Source organism: Prosopis cineraria, unplaced genomic scaffold, assembly GCF_029017545.1.
Source record: "Prosopis cineraria cultivar Desert tree isolate PC_DT_omini unplaced genomic scaffold, ASM2901754v1 PC4, whole genome shotgun sequence".
NCBI lineage: Eukaryota > Viridiplantae > Streptophyta > Magnoliopsida > Fabales > Fabaceae > Prosopis > Prosopis cineraria.
The window spans coordinates 17,318,451-17,346,119 of record NW_026555335.1 but is presented as its reverse complement, the minus strand read 5'-3'; the positions used below and the strand labels follow the sequence as shown (position 1 = coordinate 17,346,119).

At 33.3% G+C, this 27,669-nt stretch overlaps 1 long non-coding RNA gene across 17 annotated transcripts; it reads right to left on the bottom strand.

Annotated features, from left to right (window-relative positions):
- Positions 1 to 1,024: 1,024 nt before the first annotated feature.
- On the bottom strand, positions 1,025 to 23,694 carry LOC129309048 (uncharacterized). 17 transcript variants are annotated; one of them, XR_008592776.1, is made up of 5 exons: positions 19,017 to 23,691; positions 11,393 to 16,569; positions 7,901 to 7,999; positions 2,078 to 2,110; positions 1,026 to 1,133 (listed from the first exon to the last, which is right to left on the bottom strand). It is a non-coding gene; the product is annotated as an uncharacterized LOC129309048 (long non-coding RNA). The 17 variants fall into 17 exon arrangements; XR_008592780.1 differs by lacking the exon at positions 1,026 to 1,133 and having other exon boundaries at positions 1,800 to 2,110; positions 11,393 to 11,485; positions 12,207 to 16,569; positions 19,017 to 23,692; XR_008592782.1 differs by lacking the exon at positions 7,901 to 7,999 and having other exon boundaries at positions 1,025 to 1,133; positions 12,207 to 16,569.
- Between the last annotated feature and the right edge of the window lie 3,975 nt (positions 23,695 to 27,669).

The window sequence follows — 27,669 nt, the reverse complement described above, 5'->3', positions numbered from 1 at the left end:
AAAGTGCAAAATGACTAAAATACTCTTATTATACATATTTTCTCACTAGGGCTAAACCCTAGTTTAACACTAAGAATGTATATTTTAGGGTTTCCTATTATGAAATGTGATCTTAAATGTGAAATAAAAGTGTATAACAAATATAACCTATAGAGGCCAACTTTAACTTTTTTCATTTAATTGTTCCAAATACTAAAGCAACAGTACAAAGAAAGCATAAAGATTGAGCCAAACAAAATCAATAAAAAAGAAAGTAACAAATTAAGCATTGCGAATGCACAAATTAGTCTAGAGTTCTATCAACAAAAATGAGATGTATGAAATAAGTGAAGCAGGGATAGGATAGATATGAAGTTGCTGTTGCTATTAATATGAACAACTTAATTAGCTCAATATCAATTTCAACATATATTAGGGACTTCATGATTTTATCAATATCAACTGATTTAGTTGCTATTGAGATGAACTTTCCTATCATGTTATCTGTCATCAACTTGACTACTACCAGATTTACCTCAAAGTTTTTGCTATATGTATACTCCTCCTTTAATTCTGTCAATTTCTCCTAAAAGAAAGAGCTCTATTCTTCTAACAATAATCAAACTTATAATAGTTTTGCTCCCACTTGCATAAAAAAAAATTAAGAGAAGAATTAATAACATGACCTCTCAATTTGGCTAACATAAGTATCTTCATCCTTCTCGATTCAAGAGCTTGCATAAGCATCCATCATCAAGCTAAGACTAACAAACATGGGATTTTAAATTTAAATGGGAAAAGAAATAGGGATAAACATTTTCCAAAATGGAAAAGTGATGAAATAGATAAGGGCGGCACAAATTAACAGGATTTAGACTAACTATCACAAGAGTTATGATGGAATGTAAAAAAGTAATAGAGGAAGGTCAACACACTTACAAGAGCTCTCAATGATAATCTTTGAATTTTCTGTCCTCACTTATTTCACCTCCTACCCTCTTTTGTGATGATGAACATTAATCTTTGCTATGCTGCTTCTTCCCAATCACGTTGGCACGGAGAAACCCTCACCCTCCCTTCAAGTCAAACACGCCACATACTTTCTTTTTGTTTAGCAAATGACAACTAACTCCAACACCTTGTGTAACGTCATCCTTAACATTACCAAACACACAGAACACCATTATGATAACTAATATATTTAAATCCCTTATAAGAGGCTATCATAATTCAAGCGTTAGAAAAGTTTAAAAAATTGGGATCCTAATAAAATCCTTTTAAAGGATCGTTTGAACTCAAATAATAATTTAAAACCAATTAAACAAGATAACGAAAGCAAGAGTCATCACATAAAACATATATAAAAAATAATTTAAAAATTTACACCACAAAAACAATGTGCACCACGGCGAATTGCATAGAGGAAAACATCCCTTTCTCTGCCTCGTGCCACAGTATAATGGTCAATGCAGCACATCACGCGTCCATTGTCATGACAACTCTTTATACGAACATTCAAAGCGTGCCATTTTTTTATCCGATGTCCAATTCGAGTGATTCAAGTATCCACACATAGCTCTTAGAACCATGGCACCAATCTCACACCCAAATACCAAACCAAATGAAATTTGAACACCTAAACCTAAAATAATACATTTTCTTTCCAAAACTCCATAAAGGTGTCTAAACTTATATACCACGCACTAATAACCATAGAACTACTTGAACCAACTCCAATGGACCACAAACAATCTATACATGCATTCCAATCACAACAACAACAGTCCAAACAAAACACCACCCAAACCCTCCATTTAACATAAATTCCACAAGGAGTAAAACATACACATCTTTTAAATAGCCAAACAAACATTGTACCAATACAAAACTAATATTTACACTAGTATATTGACCTCTCACAGCCATTACAACAATAATACAACATCCCACCATAGTTTATAACATAAATCATGCAAGTGTGACACAAAATAGTATATATGATTCTTAAGTTAGCATATGCATATACAATTCGTTATACAACCAAATAGATGAGAAGGACTATATAATTACTGGATAGTCCCTTGATGCTCGGTCGCACCTTTCTTTCCTTTGCCTCCATTGGAGCCTTCACCTGTAAAATGTAACCCAGGGTGAGTGAGTTAAAGACTTAATAACCAAATAGTCTAATCAAACTACTCGTGTGTGAAAACAGATAGTGCATATGTGAAGAGACATTATGAATACATATCAAGTCATTTATCCACACATATAGAGATATTATGATATGCATGATTCATACACCACCTTATACCCTCCTTATATCTTTCAACTAAGTCTGCAGGCTGACAACTCGATAGGATCAAGTTCATGTGATAGGATTAGCCCAAACTCACCATTAGTAGAAGGTAGCCCCAACCAAGGGTGCCTTTACTCACTATGGACCATAGACTCCCCCTACCACGAATACTAGGGGTGTTGATGCCCAATCTACCCCTCATAGTATTAGGACATCCAAACAATGTCCCCAAAACCACCCTCTCACAACAATAATGCCAAACATGCTCAAAGATTTTCACACATAGCCATGACAGATAATTTCTATTAAAGGGTTCATTTCTATTAAAATTATAGGAGTTTTTCAAGAATTGTACTTAAAATAGCATTTAGCCTTCCAAAACTACAACACTAAAACATAAGCTGTCATTCCACTTCACAGAGTTTCTAAGTCATAATCATTTCATAATAACACTATACTAGTACAAAGCAAGAAGAGTATTAACTTTACAAATAGACACATAACCATCCAAACACTCAAATAGAAAGTTTAGGCAATTTAGTTACCTCAACTCTTTTATCACTAAAAGGGTTACCGTGGTGAACAATGGCTCCACACATGTCTACTAGCACCACAATGCTTGATTAAAGGTTAATCTACAAGATTAAACTTTTAATTATCAATTCACACACTAATTACCCCATTTATAACATAAATTTGGATACCCATCATACCCAAAACCTTGATTTAGCCTCAACAACTCTTCCAACATACTCCATTAATTCTATTTAGCATTCAAACACATAAATGACACCATTACATTACCCACATGGTTCTCAATCTTCCATTCTTACTTAAGGTTCATCCAACCCATAGCCAAAAACTCCAAATCATTATATAATCAATAAATCTAGGTTTAAAAGTTTAGTTTTACTCTCCCAAAACCTTAACTAAGCTAGTGGGTTTAGCCATTACCTAAGAAAATATGAAATCACAGCCTTACAATACCTTAATCCTCAGAAAATTTGCATAAAGGGAGAGGGAGAGGTGTAAGAAATTTACTCAAAGCTAAATCTTACTCCAAATGCTTCCAAAGTGATCCCAAGGTCAAGCCTTAGCACCCACAGGTTGCTACTTGTCACCTCTTTGCATTCTCTCTTTCCCTCTTCTAAGTTTCAGTCTGATTTTGCAAATTGATACGTGCAAATATTGCACATACACCTGACACATTGGCTCAACTATCGTGGCGTTCCATGATTTAAATCTCCTTTTGTGCCATGACCATCTCGAACTCCAATATAACCCTCTTCAAAGGCTGGCCAATAATCCATTAGCTATATTAGCCTCTCAAGAACATCGTCAACAAATAATTTATCTAATTTGACCAAAATACTCTTATAATATTGAAAATTTCTAGAACAAAAATATAAGATGTTACAATTCTCCCCCTCCTTTTAGAAATTTTCCCTCAAAATTCAAGATCTCATTTAATCACATACATGTGAGAATAAATGTGGATACAATTGTCTTATCTTGCCCTCGGTTTCCCAAGTTGTGTCACCAAGGAGTTCATGCCTTTCTAAAAGACTTTAACCCAAAAGATAGTCTATTTCTCAATTATCAATCTTTTACATCCACAATCTACTCTGGTTCAGCTCGATAGGTCAAACTTTCTTGCAATTCACATCTTCCGACTCAATAATGTGAGAAGGATCCAAGTAATACTTCTTCAACTAGCTCATATGGAAAACATCATGAATACCTAACAAACTCAACAGCAAGGCAATCCTATAAGCCACAAGTCACAACTTCTCTAAAAATTTCAAAGGGATCAATAAACCTAGGAGCCAAGTTCTTAGCTTTTATTGATCTCCTAATGTCATCATCGGTGTGACCCTCAAGAACACATGGTCACCCACTAAGAATTCCAATGACCTCCTACGTTGATCATTATGGCTCTTTTATCAACTTTAAGCTATCCAACAAACTTTGCTTAATCAATTAAATGTTTTAAGTGATTTGGTTTACCAAATCTAAACCCAACAAACTCCTCTTGCTCAACTCCATCGAACATAGAAGTGATCGATACTCTTCCATACAATGCTTTATACAAAGCCATTTTAATACTAGAGTGATAATTGTTGTTGTAGGCAAACCTTGCTAAAGGTAGATGAGTGTCCCTACTAACCCTCAATTCTAGCACACAGGCTCACAACATATCCTCTACTATTTGAATGGTCCTTTTAGTATGGCCGTCCGTCAGTAGATGATAGGCTATACTGAACCTCAATCTGGTGCCCATTGCCCTCTGCAACACTCTCTAAAAGTTCAATGTGAGCCTCAGATCATGGTCAAAGATAATATCCTTCGATACCCTATTAAAGCCTCACTATCTCATTTACATAAACCTCAGCATATTTTTCCAGCGAATATGTCATCTTTACTGCCAAGAAATGCACTGGCTTAGTCAGGTGATCTATAATCACCCATATTGCATCACAACCTGCTGAGTTTTAGGAAAACTAATGATAAAGTGCATAGATATGATGTCACATTTCCACTAAAGAATCTTAAGTGAGTGTAACACACCAATAGGCCTCTGGTGCTCAATCTTGATGCTTGGCATGTCAGACATCAAGCCACAAACTCTGCTGCCACATCATTCTTATTCCTAGCCACCACTACATTTAATTCATATCCTGATACGTCTGGTGGCACCTGGGTGAATCATGTACTCACCGATGTGCTTCCTCCAAGATCATCTTTCTGAAGTCCTCATCATTCAGTACAAAAATCTAGTCTTGATAAGTCACATAACCTTTATCATTGAATTCAAACTCTGTGATTCTCCTCTCTTTAACATCCTCACAAATTCCCAACAAGTATTTGTCCTCAACCTGAGTAGCCTACAATTCTTTCTAGAATTCATTAGTTACCACTGTAGAGTGCACATTACATAACGTCATCTGCAGTGCTTTCCTCTGAGTTTCTAAGAAAGTCTCAAGTAGTCAATGCTCTACATCATCATGTGAGCGCCATGTACCGTTTTTTGAATTAGTGCATCAACACTACATTGACGTTACCTGAATGGTACTTGATCTCAAAATTATAGTCTTTGAGAAACTCAATCCATCTGCATTGCCTCATCTTCAATTCTTTTTAGTCCACCAAACACTTCAAACTCTCGTATGATCACTAAATACCCTAAATACTAAACCATACAAGTAGTGTTGCCAAATCTTCAAGGCAAAGACCTCAGTGCCAGCTCTAAATCATGCATCGAGTACTTTTCTTCATGCAGTCTCAATTGTCTGAGGCATAAGCAACAACTTGTTCATCTTGCATTAGAACACACCCTAATCCCTTTAATGATGCATCTGTGTATACCACATATGGTAAAGGAGGGTTAGGAATGATCAACGCTAGAGCAGACGTTAGTTTCCTCTTCAACTCTTGAAACGCCGATTCACACGTGTCGGTCCATACATACGGTTAATCCTTTCGAGTTAACTTGGTCAACAGGGACACAATCTGCAAAAACCCTTAATGAGGGTAATGATAATATCTGGCCAATCCTAAAAAATTCTTACCTCTATTACTGAGGTAGGCGCTTCCCATTTCAAAATAACATCCACTTTATGCAGATTCATGGCAATCCTGTCTGCTGACACAACATGGGTAAGAAATCTCACTTATCTCAACCAATACTCATATTTGTTGAGCTTGACATACAACTTGTTGTCCTTTAAATGTTGCAAAATAGTATAAAGATGCTTTGCGTGTTCCTCTTCATCTCTTGATAGATTATAATGTCATTGATAAACACTACCACAAACTTGTCGAGAGAACTACTAAAACATGACTCTAAGACAGCATAATCATATGCAAAATAAATAAATCTTTGAAAAAAAACAAAACTAATAACCAGAACCCTAAAACCAGGGAGCAAGATTACCTGCAGATAGAAAAAATCGTTTCCTCTAAGGATCAAAAAACTTGCAAAGACTGGCTGTAGAAAGTATTGCAGGCGAAAGAAAAATACGAAAGACTCTACATGTCCAATAAGAAGTACAAACATTACACTACCACTCTCTTACGCTTCACAATCACACACACACACTAAGTAGAGAGAAATTGAAGAGAAAAGAATGGATAATGAAGGGCTTTGAAGTTTGAACTTTGTAAAGGAAAACAAAGCCATAAAAATGGCAACAGTGAACTTCTGGAATAGTCCACGTGACCTATGACTCAGTTTTATAAGAAGATTTAATTTGATGATTGAAAAAAAAGTAAAAAAAGCAACTCACGTAGGTGTCACTATTCATTTACTGTTCACAAAGGATCCAAATTGATATAGAATATAGATTCGTGAGGAGCTGTATGAGGTGAAAATCTCATGTATAATTCTGTAGTAAAGATGGATTGGAGAAAAAACCATCAACTATAACCTTAAAAAACCAAATTCTATAAACAACATAGATGAAGAATGAAATAAATATCCTTTAGAGGTAATCATATTTGTTTCAATAGATATGCTCTTCAAGCACTTGAACCTACTTGCATCACATCTAGACAAATAAAAGCAAAGCGATGAGCAATGTCATAAAATGCCCACCACGGTGGAAAAATATAGGTATGCATATTTTTAAACAAGCCAATTACAATAAGACTTACAAAAACATGTATGGGGTCAAGAAAAGCATCTCTCAAATATTGGATAGCTGTCATTAAACTAGGTAGAATATTTTATGAAATAGGCAGAGTCACAAAAACTATAGCTAGTTATTGCAATAGCAACATCAAAAATGCCTACACAAACTCAATTCATTATTTCAACATAACAATTAGAACCAAGGAAAGAGGTTGTTAGGGTTAAAAAAACAATTGCAATTGTAAGTTTTTTTTTTTTACACAATCTCTCTTTTTTTCCTTCACCCTTTGCACTGAAGGAACAGAGAAAAAAATGATGTAATTCAACCTCAAACCTATTTGAATGTGGCTAATAAAAACAAGGCCCGTAAATTGATGTATATTTGAATCATAGGAACTATAAATCGATGATATGCCTATATTGGTGACGTTATTGTTGCCATAATCAAGGGAGCTCACTAATTACACCTTTAGAAAGATTAGAAGTGATCAAAGCTGTAATTGTACATACTTATAAAGAACTCAAATGTAACAACACTATGATAATACAATATGATGATAATGCTATAGTTGTCATTGATCAAGAAAAAAATCCAAAGAATTTTTAGTGCAGTCACTTAAGAATTGAGATAGTTAAATTTCACTAGAATAATTTTATTAGCATCCGAAGAATTATGAGATGAAACTATGATACATATGATATATTTATAGAAGTTAAATGAAATAGATCAATTAATAGATTAATTATGTCTCACACACATACCTTTTCCGTTGTAATTATTATAAAAGAAATCTAAATCCAAATATTTCAATATTCAATTTCAAATAGAATTCATAAATAAAAATATAAATAATAATTAATTTATGATAAACTAAGATGATTGTTGCTTAGGACTTTTGACATAATCAACATGCTCTTTTATTAATTTAATTTAATTTATTATATTTTTAATATAGAAAAGACGGTTGTGTTTGAAGTGTTGTGAATCCACTTACAAGTTTCGTCTACTAATACACATCAAAAATTCTTTTCAACACTCACAAAAATCCCAATATGTTCCATGTACAACAGTGTGTGGAACCACTTCAACAAGTCTGCATGTCATGTAAGATTTCAAGCGTCAGATGTTCATATAATAGTATCCACAATTCTTTTGCTGGCTACATAGCAAGAAATAATATATTCTATTAAAGACAACCCCTTCACATAAATTGCTTCGAATGGGTAAATCAATCATTTGTCCTTATGGATCCAACTTTAATCCTCTCATACCTACTAATTGATGTATTTGAGATGCATGTCCTCTAGCTCTCCAAAAAAAAAAAAGAAAAACATTATGTAGACAGGATTAAAAGGGTCAACCATCTTAAAATTAAGATTCATTTCTTACTGTAAATAATCACTTGTAGCATACCATATCTCAATGGATTGGCGTAATTTTTCTACTACATGCACATTCCCATAATGATGATATTTTCCAAATCAAACTTTATTATTTAGCATCTTATGCTAGCCATCCCTTGGAAGGTATTATTAAAAGATCATTAATTTCTAGTGAAATGAATGTAGCAGTAGCTCACCAGAACCCTTTTGAAGATTTATTTCAATTCCATAATAATTCCGACCAATTCATAAAATTTATTTGATTGACATTGTTGAATAAATTTCATTAAACAAGTAGCACTGAAAAATATATTAAACATTAACGTTCCAATAAAAACCTTTTTAAATTAATGATATTAAAAACCAACCTGTGTTCAATCAAACCAATGAACCACTCCCTTCACTAGTCTAGCTAAGAGTGTTGGATATAACAACACACTCAAAAGAAAGAGTGAATTGAGTATTACACTTTGTTTTATTGTGAAGAAATTAGAATGCTATAGTGATTTACTCAATCTCAATGTAAGTAAAAAATGATTAAAATCAATATAAAAATGAAAATTTGAATAAAAGCTCATAAATATTTCAAATTAATCTTTAACAAAAAAAAACAGAACTTTAATTATAATATCTGGAAATATAAAGAGGAGATAATGCAATCTATGATTCACCCTAACTCAATTCTATCAACTTAAAATTGAATTCAATTCCCAAGCAATTACTTGAAATTTTTTTAGCATCTTTCACAAGATTGAACCAGGTATTTGTGAATCACTACAACTTCCTTTATTATCTCAATTAATTTTTTAATCTCTCTCTTAAGAAAACAACTTCTCTCCTTCTATGAAATGATTCACTCATGAACCCTAAGGGAAAAAAAAAAATTCATAAACTCGTAGATGAGATCAAAAACAATTTCAAGGTTAAAACTAGCATGCAAGGATTTACGAGAACAACCCTAAATCACTCAACACAACTCTAAATTTAATAAATTATATTTAATTAAAAAAATCTTAAAGTCTAATTTTCAATAAAATAATTTTGAAATCTAAATTCAATATACTCCACTTTGTATAAAATTAAATATTATTGAAATTCATTTTCTAAGATACATTTTACATTAAAATGATTTATTAATGAGAGATATGATTAAAAACATGATCAAAGATCAAAAATAAATATCTCCAAAATTTTTATCTCAATACTTATTCAAATGTTCATAACTTTGTCAACTTAACTCTATTTTAATATGCATAGAATAAATATAAAAGTTATAATAACATGCTTAGCATATATGTATTTTATAAAAAATAAAATGTTAAATGCTTTTTGAATATATAATCATTTTAAAATTATTATAATATAAAATAGCTTTAATACACAAATTATTCGTTCAAGTACCATATAATATGAAACAATATAAATCATTTGTTCAATAATATGAAACAATGTAGATAAAAAACATTTTCAAACCTTTACACCAATAGTTAACAATTATATCCTACAAAGAAATTTGGACTAATATATTTTCATATTTTAATTAAATATATTATTATAATTGCGATTGGGTTGATCCCAATTTAACCTATCCACTGATTCAATGACCAATCCAAAATACTAGTTATTCAAAGAGACCATTGACGTAATTTATGCCTTTCTCTTTTCCTTCTTTTCAAATCTGCACCCCTAATTAAATATAGTAATGGTTAAATCATTTACTAGCGCTGGAAAAGAAATCACTGATTTGGGTATAACACATCGAGAAGATTTTGTTATATTTTTTAGAATTGAAAAATTGGTACTTTACAAAAGACCAATGGTTGTCGAAAACTGGGTCACATAAAAGACGATGGGGTCATATAAAAGGGATAAGGGTATTAATTAGAGCAAATAACAATAAAAGTCTAACAAAATATATAAATGATGATCAAATCTCTTAAAAAAATTCTATAATTTTTTTAAGTCCCTAAGTATCTTAATTAGACAAATTTGCCTCTTATTTAAAAATTAAAAAATAATAAGTTCTTGCCAAAAAATATACTTACAATTCACTAAATAAAAATTGTAACTGTATAAACAAAAATCATAATTAGTTATTTTCAAAACTTAAAACTTCAATGATAAAAAAATTCCCATAAAAAAATAATTTTTTATTTAATTCTCATAATTTACAGAAGTAATCATTTTAAACAAAGAATAATTTAATCATTTAATTGAAAATCATTAATATCATAAAAATACCCAAGAATTTTAAAAAAATTATGGCATTTCAAAAATCCTGATTATCAGGGATTTTATGATTGTCCCTATTAATTATGGCTGGTTCGCATTGGAAAATAATGAGTAATTGAGTATTAATCGAGGACTGAAATGTAAAAAGAATAGTGTCCAAAGGCTGCCAATGGAAGAAAATCGAAAAGCTTATAGAAAGGTACAAGGGCAAACAAATAAAAGAACACGGAATGAAAATCCAATGCTCTCTTCACCTAAGTCAGAAAACTACAATTAAAGGACATCTAGAATGTATAGAAGAAAGCATAAGCAGTAGAGGATGAAATTGTATTTAACTTTATAAACCTGCTAAGCAACTAGCATATCATGAATAAACAACTGACCCCTCCTAACTTTATTCTATATTATCATTATAGAATTACTCTCACTATTTTTCGATGAGACAAGCCTAGCAAGATCCAAAGGAAGATCAGATGGTAGCTGGAATGATGTCACAGAAGAAACATATTGAGCTGGTACACTCGAGTACCCTTAAGAGTGAGAAATTGGCTACCAAGCAACAAGCAACGGTCTTAGACGAGCAGTTGGCGATGGGATCGGTTTGTTGCAATCAAATTCAATGGTTTCTTACCTAGTGCTTGTTCAATAAAACGTACTCTTGCTAAGAGAATGAATACACAGGAACATATGTGCGCGCACGCCATCAATCCTAAACCAGTGTATCATGCTATGGCGCAACAATCAGGTTCAAATTTACCCTGCGAACCCAATGCTCTTTTCATACAAAGCCAACACAGCGAAAGTCTACGCTGATGTTTATTACTACTCAAAAGGCGATATTCAAGTAACGATTTCACAGGTTGACACATTACCTTATGTAGCAGTCAGTTCAATAGGACTTAAACACTATACGAAACAAGCCTCTAATTAAACACCAACCAAGGGAAAGCAACGCCATGCTCTTCCTACATCGAAACACCCCAATTAAAGACCGTAGAATAATTTTCAAGAATGCGTGAAAGAAAGAATTAGACATAACCAATTTTTTTTTTTTTTGGGTAAAATCTAGGCAACTTAAATATAGACGATGCTCTTGAGGAGTAGCATCAATTCCTTTACACCAAAAGAACCCAGTGAAAGAAAAGAGATGCTGATGTCAAAAAGTCACACAGTTAAGCTATACATTCTGGATTAGACACTATGAAGCACAGTCATGTCCAAAAATGTTTAGCATCCATTCCTTTACACCAAAAGAACCCAGTGAGAAAAGAGATGCTGATGTCAAAAAGTCACCAGTTAAGCTACACATTCTGGATTGGACACTATGAAGCAGAGTCATGTCCAAAAATGTTTAGAATAAAAAGCAAAACCAGAGGAATCAATTTCTTTCACCCCAAACGAACAAAGGGGAAGAAAAGCCACGCTCTTTTCATCTAAGTAAAACAAACACTATATAAAGGCCATACAATCAGGACGAAACACATTATGGAACACATGATAGTGTTAAAAGGCTTATTGAGAAAAATCAAGAGGCCCATAGAAGAAAAGGCACAAGAAGGACAAACTGTTTGTGGAACTCAAACCCACATATTAAACACCAATATACCAAACGTCAACCCAAAAAAATTAAATAGCTAAAAAAAAAAAAGCTAAGCATCTATATGGAGCTGGTGGAGAATGACTAACCCTTCAGTGCACTCATTTCCTTTCACCCAAAAGAACGCAGGGAATGAAAAGCCATGCTCTTCTCACTATGTCAGAAAACTACAATTAAAGGGCATACATTCTAGATGAGACACTATGGACCGTAAAAAAAGAAAAACAAAAGATGCTCTTGAGGAGTAAGTAACCCATTTATGTGGCATCAATTCCTTTACCCTGAAAGAACCCAGTGAAAGAAAAGAGATGCTCGTGTCACCTCTATCAAAAATCTCAAGATGAGACACCAAAGCAGTCATTTCTGAAAAAGTTCAGAATAAAAAGCATACTAGGTAGATTTAGCCAAAATTTTTCTGCAACTAAAGACAAATTTATCAAGACACATTGAAAACAAGCTGCAACAATAAAAAAGCCTCTAATTAAACACCGACATTTGAAAAAAAAAAAAAATAACAATCGAAATTCAAAGTGGGGGAAAATAATTCTTGCAATAGGAATAGAACCATTGGGAAATGAGTAACCCTCCTAAGTGGAATCACTTGCTTTCACCAAAACGAAAAGGGGGGGGGGGGGGGAAGGCCACGCTCTTTTCACCTACGTCAAAAAAAAAAACTCCAGTTAAAAGCCATACATTCTCAATCAAACACTTCAAAAGAAAACCAAATTTTTCACGAAACACTATCAAGACCAAGGCACTGAAAACCAAACCGGTATGTTTTCGATTGTTAGTAGTTCAAGGGTTAGTGGCTTAAATGTCGGTTAGGGAGAAAGAAGACTGGAAGCGTGTGCAGAAAGCCAAAGACGACTTTGACGGTGCCACAAAGGGAGAAATAAAAATGAGAAGGAAGCAAAGAGTAGATCGCGAACGGCAAACAGCAAAGAAGCAGCTCAAATGAAAAATCGAACCGGAAAGAGGCCAGTTCGCCGGTAAGTTGAACCAATCCAGTCTGATTTTTCATTCATTGATCAAAACACATTGTTAAGCAGCTGCAACAAAATAAGCAACAAATTAAAAACCTAGATACCAGTAGTTAAATCAATAGAACGGAAAATGAAACAGAAACTCAATCTATTTTGGAATGAAAGACAGTTCTTGGTGGAATCACTTCCACAGAACCAAAAGAACCCAGCAAATGAAAAGTGGTGCTCTTTTAAACAAAGTAAGGGAAGAAACTCAAATTAAAGGCTATACATTTTGATTGAGACACTATGATTTGTACAATCATATATGCAAAAGGACAAAGAAGAAAAAGCATAAGCATGTACTGCCCCTATTTTTTATTGTTAAAGAAACTATTATTTTTTATTTATTTTTTATATAAACAAAATCATTTATTTTAATAAATATTTATTACACATTTTTTAAATCATTGTTCAAGAAATAATACATACTTATGTTGATTAACATAGAATATTTTAGTTTAATTTTTTTATTTACAAACATAATTATTATAGTAACTGTGATATAATTTTTTTCAGGAAAATAGCACTGTAAACACAAGGATCAAATGATCTCATAATTGCCTTGTAGTCCTCTGCTCTTTCTTTCATATTAATTTCATAAAGCAAAATGATGAAATTGCCCCTCAAGTTAAAAAACTAAAAAAAGAAAAAAGAAATCCCCACTGTCACCGACCGTCAGACCACCGCCAGTGGCGAGGTCACCAGAGTCCCTGCTACCAGCAAGGTCACCGACAACTAGTCATTGAAGCTCCGGCGCTAGTAATTTTTTATTTGAAAAATAAACTTTTTAGGTGGCCAAAGAAAGGTATGATCCCATGACCCTTGGCCACCTAACCCAGCCCTTTAATAACATATAGCAAAAAAAATTTAAGTAGTAAACCAAGCACAAACCCGACAATGGGGAGTCCAGCAACCTCACCACCGCCAGCGGTCCAACAGACGGTACCGATGACAATGGGGGTTTCTTTCTTTTTTCTTTTAATTTTTTTACTTGAGAGGCAATTCCGTCATTTCACTTATGAAATTAATATGAAAGAAGAACCAAAGGATTGGAGAGCAATTGTGAAATCATTTGGCCCATATATATTTTACACAACAGTTTTTTTTTTTTCTTATATAGAGAAAAAAGGGAGTAAATGTAACCAAAAACTCAAATTAAAGGCTGAACATTTCGGTTGAGACATTATGATATGTATAATCATATATCAAAAAGGATACAGAGGAAAAAGCATAAGCAGGTAGATGTAACCAATTTTTTTATGAAAGACTAGGCAACTTATTGGGACACATTAACCAGCTGCAAAAGAATAATAAGCCAATCAAATACAGAAATCAAAAGTTACACCAAAATCGTTAAAATAAAAAGCTTAAAATCCAAAAGGAACTGCTAGGGAATGAATAACCCTTGGCAGTAGGGTTACTTCCTTATGCACCGAAACAAATCCAGGGAAAGAACCATGTTCTTCTCACCTAAGCCCAAAATCAACAATTGAAAGCCATATATTCAGGGTGAGACACTCTGAAACACAGCCATTTTCCAAAAGTGCAGCGAAGAAAAGGGAATAAGCAAAAAGATGTAACCCAATTTTTTAGAATGTAATAACTTGTCAACACACATTGGAACACAGCTGCAACAAATAAGTCAGCAATTAAAGACCAGCATTAAAGAAGTCAAACCATAACAATTAAAATTGAAATCAGGGTATTACCAAAAAAAAAAAACAATGAAATCAGGGAACAAAAATCAGATCTCCAAAAAAAAAAAATGAATCACTTTCTTTCACCCACACTGACCCAGGGAAAGAAAAGCCACACTCTTTTCACCTACGTCAAAAAACTTAGAGATAAGCCACATATTAAACAAGAAGATACCAAACAACAAACCCAAAAAAAAAAAAAAAAAAAATTCAATAGTGACAAAAAAAAAAAAAAAAAGAGCTCGGCATCTAAATGGAGCTGGTGGAGAATGACTAATCCTTCAGTGCACTCACTCCCTTTCACCCAAAAGAATGCAGGGAATGAAAAGCCATGCTCTTCTCACCTAAGTAAGAAAAATACAATGGAAGGGCATACATTCTAGATGAGACACTATGGACCCTAGAATGCTTTTCAAGAATGTGTAGAAGAAAACATAAACAGAAAGATGTAACCAATAGTTTTGGGAAAATCTAGGCAACCTATCAATACACGTTAACCAATATGGAAAAAACAAGATGCTCTTGAGGAGTAAGTAACCCTTCGAAGTCGCATCAGTTCCTTTACACCGAAAAAACCCAGCTAAATAAAAGAGATGCTCCTGTCACCTATGTAAAAAAAATCTCCACTTAAGCCATACATTATGGGTGAGAAACTAAGAAGCAGACATTTCCAAAAATGTTCGGAATAAAAAGCATAATCAGAAGGAGTAATCCTTTCGCCCAAAGGAACCAAAATTTTTCTGCAACTCAAGGCAACTAACTGAGACACATTGAAAGAATGAGTAATCCCTTCGCCCAAAGGAACAAAGGGAAAAAAAGCCATGCTCTTCTCACCTACGAAAAAAAACTCCAGTGAACGGCCATACATTCTCAATGAAACACTATGAAAGAAACAATAATTTCAAAAAATATATAGCAGAAAAGGAAAAAGTAGTAAGATTGAACAAAACTTTTTCATGAAACTTTCGAGCAGCTTATCAAGACACATTGTTAAGAAGCTGCAACAAAATAAGCAACAAATTAAAAACCTACATACCAACAGACAAGCCAATGCAATTAAAAATACAAAAAAAAAAAAAAAACTACTTCGGAATGAATGACATTTCTCTTAATTAGCATAGGGAAAGTTTTATTTATTTATAAGTTTAGATATTTTTATTTCTTTCTTTGTAGAAAAATTTTGGGAAATAATTTTGTTGAAAATATTTTGAGAAGATATACAAGGAAAAAAACTAAACTTAAAGGACATGCATTTTGGTTGAGACATTACGATATATATAATCATACATCCAAAAGAGTGCAGAAGAAAAAGCATCAGCAGGAAGATGTAACCAATTTATTTTTTGACAAAGACTAGGCAGCTTATCGGGGCAAGTTGTTAGCCAGCTGCAGAAGAATAAGCGAAGACACCAATTAAACGCAAAGAAATAAAAAATAGCACCAAAATAATTGAAATAAAAAAAAAATGCTTAAAATAAAAAAGATGTTGAGGAATGAATAACCCTCGGCAGTGAAGTTACTTTCTTATGCACCTAGACGAGTACAGGGAAAGAAAAACCATGCTCTTCTCAGCTAAGACCAAAATAACAATTGAAGGCCATACATTCAGGACGAGACACTACAAAACAAGATCACTTCCATAAGTGTAGAGAAGAAAAGGCATAAGCAAGAAGATGTTACCCAATTTTTCAGAATGTAATAATAACTTCTCGAGACACATTGGAAAGCAGCTGCAACAAAATAAGCATACAATTAAACACCGACATTCGTAAAGGCCATATATTCTCGAAGAAACACGATGAAAGAATGAATAATTTCAAAAAATAAATGGCTGAAAAGGCACAAGCGGTAAAGACTGAACCAAATTTTTTCGTGAAACTTTCAAGCAACTTATCAAGACACATTGTTAAGCAGCTGCAACAAAATAAGCAACAAATTAAAAACCTACATACCAATAGCCAAGTCAATGCAATTAAAAAAAAAAAATCAACCAACCTAATTATCATAGGGAAAATTATATTATTTATCACTTGGGCTTGACCTAGGATGAAACCCTAGGGCCTATGTACCCTTTTGAGGGATCAAAGCCCACGTAATTCAGAATAAAAATGCACATCTTAAAAAAATTTATTGTATTTCAAATAATTTTAAAAAATGAATAAATATTAAAAAAAATGAATAAATATTTATTGTATTTCAAATAATTTTAATGTGAGGTTTGTATTTTTCAATTATGAAGATAATTTTATTTCTTTATTTGTGCCAAAAATTTGGGAAATAATTTTGTTGAAAATATTTTGATAAGATATTTAAGTAAGGCAAAAAACAAAACTAATATATAATCATATAAAACAAAATTGGTTGGCAACATTTTTGATTGAGACATTAACATATATATAATCATATATCCAAAAGGGTACAGAAGAAAAACATTAAGCAGGTAGATGTTGCCAATTTCTTTTCTGAAACACTAGGCAACTTATTGGGACATGTTAACAAGCTGCAGAAGAATATAAGCCAAGCCATCAATTAAATGCAGCTTATTGGGACATGTTATCAACCAGCTGCAGAAGAATAAGCCAAACCACCAATTAAAAGCAAGGAAATCAAAAGTCACAATAAAATAATTGGAAAAAAAAAAAGCTTAAAATCAAAAAGGAGTTGTTGAGGAATGAAAAACCCATGCCAACGAAGTTACTCTCTAATGCAACAAAACGAATCGAGAAAGAAAAGCCATGTTCTCGTCACCTAAGCCCAAAATCAACAATTGAAAGCCATACATTCAGGATGAGACACTATGAAACACAATCATTTCCATAAGTGTAGAGAACAAAAGGCATAAGCAAGAAGATGTAACCCAATTTTTCAGAATTGAATAATAACTTGTCGAGACATATTGGAAAACAGCTGAAACAAAATAATCCTACAATATAAAACTGACATTTCAAAAAATCAAACAATAACAAGACAAACTGAAATCAAGGAACAAAAATCAGATCACAAAATCTACAATGAACCACCAGGAATGAATCATTTTCTTTCATCCGCACCATTCCTGGGAAAGAAAAATCTCGCTCTTTTCACCTAATTTAAAAAACAACAGTTAAAACTCCATTCTCGATGAAACACTATGAAAGAAAGAATAATCTCAAAAATATATAGCAGAAAAGACACAACTAGTAAAGATTGAACCAAATTTATTCCTGAAACTATCGAGCAACTAATCAAGACACATTTTTAAGCAACTGCAACAAAATAAGCAAGAAATTAAAAACATAGATACCAATAGCCAAACCAATGCAATTGCAAAAAAATAAAAAATAAAAAGCTCAATCTATTTTGGAACAAATGACACTTCTTGGAGGAATCACTTGCACTGAACCAAAAGGACCCAGCAAATGAAAAGTGGTGCTCTTTTAACCTAAGGGAAAAAAACCTAAAATAAAAGGATATCCATTTTGGTTGAGTCATTATAATTTATATAATCATATATCCATAAGGGTACAGAAGAAAAAGCATAAGCAGGTAGACGTAACCAATTTTTTGTGAAAGACTTGACAACTTATCAGGACAAGTTGTCCACCTGCTGCAGAAGAATAAGCCAAGCCACTAATTAAACGCAAAGAACTCGAAAGTCGCACAAAAATTCAAAAGTCGCACAAAAATAATTGAGATGCCAAAAAAAAAACAATCTATTTTGGAATAAATGACAATTCTTGTAATTATCAGAGGCAAAATTTTATTTATTTGTAAGTTAGACTAAACCAAAGATGAAACCCTAGGGCCTACACACTCTTGAGGTATCAACGGCCACATAGTTCATTTCATTATTTGTAGCAATATTTTCAGAAAAATTATGTTCAAAATATTTTAATTAGATATAAAAGAGGGAGAACCAAAATTAAAGGATATACATTTTGTTTGAGACGTAATGATATATATATATATATATAACTATATAATCAAAAATCAAAAAGGGCACAGAAATAAAAGTATAAGAAGGTAGATGTAACCAATATGTTTTTGAAACACTAGGCAACATATTGAGACACATTAAAAATCTGCAGAAGAATAAGCCAGGCCACCAAATAAAAGCAACAAAATCAATAGTCGCACCAAAATAATTAAAATAAAATAAAGCTTCAAAAGAAAAAGGAGCTCTAGAGGAATGAATAACCCTTGGCAATGAAGTTACTTTCTTATGCACCTGAACGAATCCGGGAAAAGAAAAGCCATGTCCTGCTCACCCAAGCAAAAAATCAACAATTGCAGGCCATACATTCAGGATGAGACACAATCATCTCGCAAAGTGCAGGGAAGAAAAGGCATAAGCAAGAAGATGTAACCCAATTTGATGAGACTATGAAACAATCACTTCCAAAAGTGCACAGAAGTTAAGGCATACGCAAGATGTAAACCAAGTTTTCAGAATGTCATAATAACTTGTGCAGGCACATCGGAAAGCAGCTGCGACAAAATAGGCATACAATTAAACACTGACATTTCACAAAAATCAATACCAATACAAATTGAAACCACGGACCAAAAATCAGATCCCAAAATTGAAAATGAGCCGCTTGGAATGAATATCCCAGGGGAAGAAAATCCAAGACTTTTTCACCCAAGTCAAAAAATTCCAGTCAAAGGCCCATCCATTCTCGATGAAAAGCCACGAAAGAAAGAATAATAACAAAAAATATAAAGCAGAAAAGGCACAAGTAGTAAAGATTGAACCAAATTGTCTCATGGCACATTCCAGCACCGTATAAGGATACATTTATTTAGAAGCTGCAACAAAATAGGCAGGGAATTAAAAACAGAGACCAAAAGCCAAGCCAATGCAAAAAAAAAAAAAACAACAACAACAAGAAACACCCAATCTATTTTGGAATGAATAAGTCGCTTGCTGGAGGAATCACTTGCACTGAACCAAAAAGACACAGCGAATGAGAAGTGGTGCTCTTTGGACCTAAGTCAGGAACAAAATAACCAAATGGACCTAAGTCAGGAAAAAAATAACCAAAAATCAAACGATATACATTCTGGTTGAGTCAGTATCATTTATATAATCATATATCCAAAGGGATACAGAACAAAAAGCATAAACAGGTACATGTAACCAATTTTTTTCTGAAAGACTCGGCAACTTATCAGGACAACCTGTCAACCTGCTGCGAAAGAGTAAGCCAACCCACCGATTAAACAAAAATAAAAATCAATAGCCGCACCAGAATAATTAAAACAAAATAAAGCTTCAAATGAAAAAGGAGCTCTAGAAGAATGAATAACCCTTGGCAATGAAGTTACTTTCTTGTGCACCTAAACGAATATAGGAAAAGATGCAACCCAAGTTTTCAAAATACGATAATAACTTGCAGGGAAACATTGGGAAGCAGCTGCGACAAAAAAAGCATACAATTAAACACCGATATTTCACAAAAGTCAAAAAAGAATAATACAAACTGAAATCAGGGAACAAATATCAGATCACAAAATCAAAAATGAACTGCTTTGAATGAATCATTTTCTTTCACCCACGCCATTCCTGGGGAAGAAAAGGCACACCCTTTTAACCTAAGTCAAAAAGCTCAAGTTAAAGGCCCATCCATTCTCAATGAAACATTACGAAAGAAAGAATAATCTCAAAAAACATACAGCAGAAATGGCAGATGTAGTGAAGATTGAACCATTTTTTTTTTTCTTTTTGTGAAACTTTCGAGCAACTTATCAGGACACATTTTTTAGAAGCTGCAACAAAGTAAGCAGAAAATTAAAAACATAGATACCAATAGCCAAGCCAATGCAATTTAAAATGCACAAAAATTAAAATTAAAATTAAAAAAAAAGAAAAGAAATACACTCAATGCATTTTGGAATGCATTTTGGAATGAATAAGTCACTGCTTGGAGGAATCACTTGGAATTAAAAGTGGTGCTCTTTAGACCTAAGTCAGGAAAAAATAACCTAAAATTAAAGGATATACATTTTGATTGAGTCTGTATGGTTTATATAATCATATATCCAAAAGGATACAGAAGAAAATGCATGAGCAGGTAGATGTAACCAATTTTGTTTTTTAAATGGCAACTTATCAGGACAAGCTGTCAACCCACTACAGAAGAATAAGCCAAGCCACCAATTAAATGCAAATAAAAATCAATTGTCGTACCAAAATAATTGAAATAAGAAAAAGCTTAAAATCAAAAAGGAGTTGTTGAGGAAAGAATAACCCTCGGCAGTGAAGTTACTTTCTAATGCACCTAGTCGAATCCAGGGAAATAAAAACCATGTTCTTCCCACCTAAGCCAAAAATCAACAATTGAAGGCCATGCATTCACGATGAGACACTATCAAACACAATCATTTCCAAAAGAGTAGAGAAGAAAAAGCATAAGCCAGAAGATGTAACCCAATTTGATGAGACTATGAAACAACCATTTCCAAAACTGCAGAGAAGTAAAGGCATAAGCAAGAAGATGCAACCCAAGTTTTCAGAACGTGATGATAACTTGTGGACACCCATTGGAAAGCAGCTGCAACAAAATAAGCATACAATTAAACACTAACATTTCACAAAAGTCAAACAACACCAATACAAACTTAAAGTCGAGGAACAAAGTCAGATCTCAAAATAGAAAATGGATTGCTTCGAATGAATCATTTTCTTTCACCCACACCATTACAGGGGAAGAAAAGCCACACCCTTTTCACCTAAGTCAAAAAACTCAAGTAAAAAGCCCATCCATTCTCAATGAAACACTATGAAAGAAAGAATATTCTCAAAAAATATATAGCAGAAAAGGCACAAGTAGTAAACATTGAAACAAATTTTTTTTGCGAGATTTTCGAGCAACCTATCAAGACACATTGTTTAGAAGCTGCAACAAAATAAGCAAGAAATTAAAAACATAGATACCAATAGGCAAGCCAATGCAATTAAAAATGCAAAAAAAATAATAAGAAATAAAAAAAAAACACCCAATCTATTTTGGAAAAATAAGTCGCTTGTTGGAGGAATCACTTGCACTGAACCAAAAGGACAAAGCGATTGAAAAGTGGTGCTCTTTGAACCTAAGTCAGGAAAAAAATAACCAAAAATTAAAGGATATACATTTTGGTTGAGTCAGTATGATTTATATAATCATATATCCAAAGGGGTACAGAAGAAAAAGCATAAGCAAGTAGATGTAACCATTTTTTTTTTTTTGGGAAAGACTTGGCAACTTATCGGGGCAAGTTGTCAACCTGCTGCAGAAGACTAAGCCAACCCACCAATTAAACGTGAATAAAAATCAACAGTCGCACCAAAACAATTGAAATAAAAAAAAAAAAGCTTAGAATCAAAAAGGAGTAGTTGAGGAATGAATAATCCTTGGTAGTGAAGTTACTTTCTTATGCACCTAGAAGAATCAAGGGAAACAAAAAGCCATGTTCTTTCAACCCTATACCAAAAATCAAAAATTGAAGGCCATACATCCATGATGAGACCACTAAGAAACACAATCATTTCCAAAAGTGTAGAGAAGAAAAGGCATAAGCAAGAATCTGTAACCCAATTTGATGAGACTATGAAACAATCATTTCCAAAACTGCAGAGAAGCAAAGGCATAAGCAAGAAGATGCAACCCAAATTTTTACACTGTGATAATAACTTGCGGAGACACATTGGCAAACAGCTGCAACAAAATAAGCATACAATTAAACACCGACATTTCACAAAAGTCAAACAACAACAATACAAACTAAATCAGGGAACAAAAATAAAATCTCAGAATCGAAAACGAACTGCTTCAAATGAATCATTTTCTTTCACCCATACCATTCCAGGGGAAGAAAAGCCCCATACCCTTTTCACCTAAGTCAAAAAACTCAAGTTAAAGGCCCATCCATTCTCGATGAAACACTATGATAGAAAGAATAATCTCAAAAAATATAAAGCAGAAAAGGCACAAGTAGTAAAGATTACACCAATTTTATTTTTGTTTTTTTTTTTTTGAGACACTTTCAAGCAACTTATCAAGACAAATTTTTCGGAGCTGTAACAAAATAAGCAAGAAATCAAAAACATAGATATCAATAGCCAAGCCAATGCAAAAAATAAAAATAAAAATAACAATTGAAAAAAACAAACAAAACAAAACACTCAATCCCTTTTGGAATGAAATAGTTGCATGTTGGAGGAATCACTTGCACTGAACTAAAAGGACACAGCAAATGAAAAGCAGTGCTCCTTAGACCTAAGTCAGGAAAAAATAACCTAAAGTTGAAGAATATACATTTTGGATGAGTGAGAATGATTTATATAATTATATATCCAAAGGAGCACAGAAGAAAAAGCATAAGCAGGTAGACGTACCCTTTTTTTTTTTTTTTTTGAAAGATTGGCAACTCATCGGGACAAGTTGTCAACCTGCTGCAGAATAAGCCAAGCCACCAATTAAATGCAAATAAAAATCAATTGTCGCACCAAAATAATTGAAATAAGAAAAAACTTAAAATCAAAAAGGAGTTGTTTGAGGAATGAATAACCCTCAGTTGTGAAGTTACTTTCTAATGCACCTAGACAAATCCACGGAAATAAAAACCATGTTCTTCTCACCTAAGCCAAAAATCAACAATTGAAGGCCATACATTCACGATGAGACACTATGAAACACAATCATTTCCAAAAGTGTAGAGAAGAAAAGGTATAAGCAAAAAGATGTAACCCTATATGATGAGACTATGAAACAATCATTTTCAAAAATGCAGATTGAACCAAAATTTTTTTGCGAAACTTTCAAGCAATTTATCAAGACACATTTTTAAGCAGCTGCAACAAAATAAGCAAGAAATTAAAAACATAGATACCAATAGCCAAGACAATACAATTAAAAATGCAAACTAAGAAAACACTCAGTCAGCAAATGAAAAGTGATGCTCTTTTCACCAAAGTCAGGAAAAAATAACCTAAATTTGAAGATATACATTTTGGTTGAGTCATGATCACTTATATAATCATATTTCCAAAAGGGTACAGAAAAAAAAAGCATAAGTAGATAGAAGTAACCAATTTTTGGGTGAAAGACTTGGCAACTTATCAGGACAAGTTGTCAACCTGCTGCAGAAGTATAAACCAAGCCACCAATTAAATGCAAAGAAAAATCCATAGTCGGAGGAAAATAATTGAAATTAAAAAAGAAAGCTTAAAATCAAAAAAGAGTTGTTGGGGAATGAATAACCCCTGGAAGTGAAGTTACTTTCACCAAATCCAGGGAAAGAAGAGCCATGTTCTGCTCACCTAAGCCCAAAATAAAACAATTGCAGGCCATATATTCACAATGAGACACTAAGCCAATACTTCAGAACGTAATAATAACTTGTCGAAACACATTTGAAAGCAGCTGCAACAAAATAAGTCTACAATTAAACACTAACATTTAAAGCAGTCAAACCTCGCTATCAGATCTCAAAATCAAAAATGAACACGTGGGGAATGAATCGCTTTCTTTCACCCACACCAACCAAGGAAAAGAAAAGAATCGCTTTCTTTCACCCACACCAACCAAGGAAAAGAAAACCCACGCTAGATCAAAAGCCTACAATTACAGGCCATACATTCTCAATGGAACACTATGAAAGAAAGAATAATATCAAAAATAAACTGCAAATAGGCAGAAGTAGTAAAATTGAACCACATTTTTTCGTGAAACTTTCAAGCAACATGTCAAGACATATTGTTAAGCAGCTATAACTCGAATAAAGGACTATAAATTTTGGTTGAGTCATTATGATATAGATATAATCATACATCCAAAATGGTAGAGAAGAAAACGCAAAAGCAGGTGGATGAAACCAATTATTTTGTGCAAGATTAGGCAACTTAACAAGACGTTAAACAGCTGCAAAAGAAGAGATAACACAAAGACATCAAAAGTCACACCCAAATAATTGAAATAAAAAGCGTAAAATCAAAAAGGATTTTTGAGGGAATGAATTACCCTTCACAGAGGAGTTACTTTCATATGCACCTAAACGAATCCAGGGAAAGAAAAGCCATGTTCTTATCACCTAAAGCCCAAAATCAACAATTGAAGGCCATAAACGCAGGACGAGACACTATGAAACTGTCATTTCCAAACATATAGAGAAAGAAAGGGATAAGCAAGAAGATGTAACCAATTTTTTTTCAGAATATTATAATCACAAAAATCAAATCTCAAAGTTGAAAATGAACCCTTGGGGAATGAATCACTTTCTTTCACCCAAAGAACCCAGTCACCTAAGTCAAAGAACTCTAAATAAAGGGCACAAATTCGGGACAAAACACATTATGTAAGACAGGATACTGTTAAAAGGCTTATAGAAAAAAATCAAGACGCCCATAAAAGAAAATGCACAAGAAAGACAAACTATTTGTGTAACTCTAGGTAACTCATTGAGACACCTAACAAGCTGCAACAAAATAAGCCACATATTAAACACCAAGATACCCAATGTCAAGCCAAAAAAATTAAATAGCAAAAAAAAAAAAAAAGAAGCCCAGCATCTAAATGGAGCTGTTGGAGAATGACTAACCCTCCAGTGCACTCACTTCCTTTAGCCCAAAAGAATGCAGGGAATGAAAAGCCATGCTCTTAGTCAGAAGACTAAAATTAAAGGGCATGTATTCTAGATAAGACACTATGGAACGTAGAATAATTTTCCAGAATGTGTAGACCAAAGCATAAGCAGGAACATGTAACCAATTTTTTTGGGAAAATCAAGGCAACCTATCAATACATGTTAACCAATGGAAGAAAAAGATGCTCTTAAGGAGCAAGTACCCTTCAAAGTGGCATCAATTCCTTTATACCCAAGGAACACAGCTAAAGAAAAGAGATGCTCATGTCACCAATGTCAAAAAATCTCCACTTAAGCAATACATTACAGATCAGACACTATGTAGCACAGTCGTTTCAAAAAATTTTCAGAATAAAAAGCATCACCAATAGACGTAACCAAATTTTTTATGCAACTCAAAGCAACTTATTGAGACACGTAGAAAACAAGATTCAACAAAATAAGCCGAGGGAAAAATCAAATCTTGAAATAGAAATAGAACCATTGGGGAATGAGCACACCTCCTAAGTGAAATCATTTTCTTTCACCCAAACGAACACAAGGAAAGAATAGGGAAAGAAAAGCCACGTTCTTTTCACCTATGTCGAAGGAACTCCACTTAAAGCTTATACATTCTTGATGAAACACCATGATAGAAAGAATAGTTTCAAAACATGTATAGCAAAAAAAAAAAGGCATGAGCAGTAGGAGGGAACCAAGTTTTTTGTGAAACTCCAGGGAAACTTATCAATACCCATTGTTAACCAGCTGCAACAAGATAAGCCACAAATTAAAAATCAAGATACCAATAGTCAAAACAACAACATTGAAAATGAAATAAAGAAAAACTATTCTGGAATGAATGACACTTCTCGGTGGAATCACTTCCATTGAACCAAAAGAACCCAGCAAATGAAAAGCGGTGCTCTCTTCACCTATGTCAGGCAAAAAAAAAAAACCCACAAATTAAAGGCTATACACTTTTGTTGAGACATTATGATATATATAATCATATATCCAAAAGGATACAGAAGAAAAGGCATAAGCAGGTAGATGTAACCAATTTGCTCGTGAAAGACTAGGCAACTTATCGGGACATATTGTTAACCAGCTGCAGAAGAATAAGCCAGGCCACCAATTAAATGCAAAGAAATCAAAAGTTGCACCAAAATAATTGAAATAAAAAAAATCTTAAAATCTAAAAGGAGTTGTTGGGGAATGAACAACTCTTCGTAGTGGAGTTACTTTCTTATGCACCTAAATGAATCCAGGGGAAAAAAGTCAAATTCTTCTCACCTAAGCCCGAAATCAACAATTGAAGGCCATACACTCAGGATAAGACACTATGAAACGAAATCATTTCCAAAAGTGTAGAGAAGGAAAGGCATAAGAAAGACGTAACCAAATTTTTCTCAGAATGTAATAATAATTTGTCGAGACACATTGGACAGTAGCTGCAACAAAATAAGCCTCCAATTAAACACCAACATATAAGGTCTAACCATAACAATTGAAATTGAAATCAGGGGGAAATCAGATCTCAAAATCGAAAATGAACCATTCAGGAATAAATAAACCTCTTACGTGGAATCACTTCCTTTTACTCACACCAACCCACGGAAAGAAAAGCCACAATCTCTTCACCTATATCAAAAAACGCAGTATGAAATAGTGTCAAAAGACTTTTAGAAGAAAAGGAACAAGGACAGACTGTTCGTGAAACTCTAGACAACTATAGAGACTCCTAACAAGCTGCAACAAAATAAGCCACATACTAAGCTCCAAGATACCAAGCGTCAAACCAAAACAAATTGAATAGCTAAAAAGGATAATTTTAATTAAGGGGCATACATTCTAGTTGAGACACTACGGACTGCAGAATAATTTCCAAGAATGCATAGAAGAAAAAGGATAAGCAGGAAGATGTAACCAATTTTTTTGTAAAAATCTAGGCCGCTTATCACCACAGATTATTCACCAACTGGAACAAAATAAACCTCAAATTAAACACCACAATACCAAAAGTCAAACCAAAACAACCGAAATTATAAAAAAGAAAAAGTTCAATCTAAAAGGAGCTGTAGGGGAAAATATTTCAACCAAAGGTTGGGTGCCCAGCAAACTTATTAAGGCTGTTAGCTGGCCGCAAAAACAAGCCACAAATTGAACACCAAGATATCAAAAGTCAAACCAAAACAACTGAAATTGAGGGAAACAAAATGAAAAAAGAAACTTGGCATCTAAAAGGA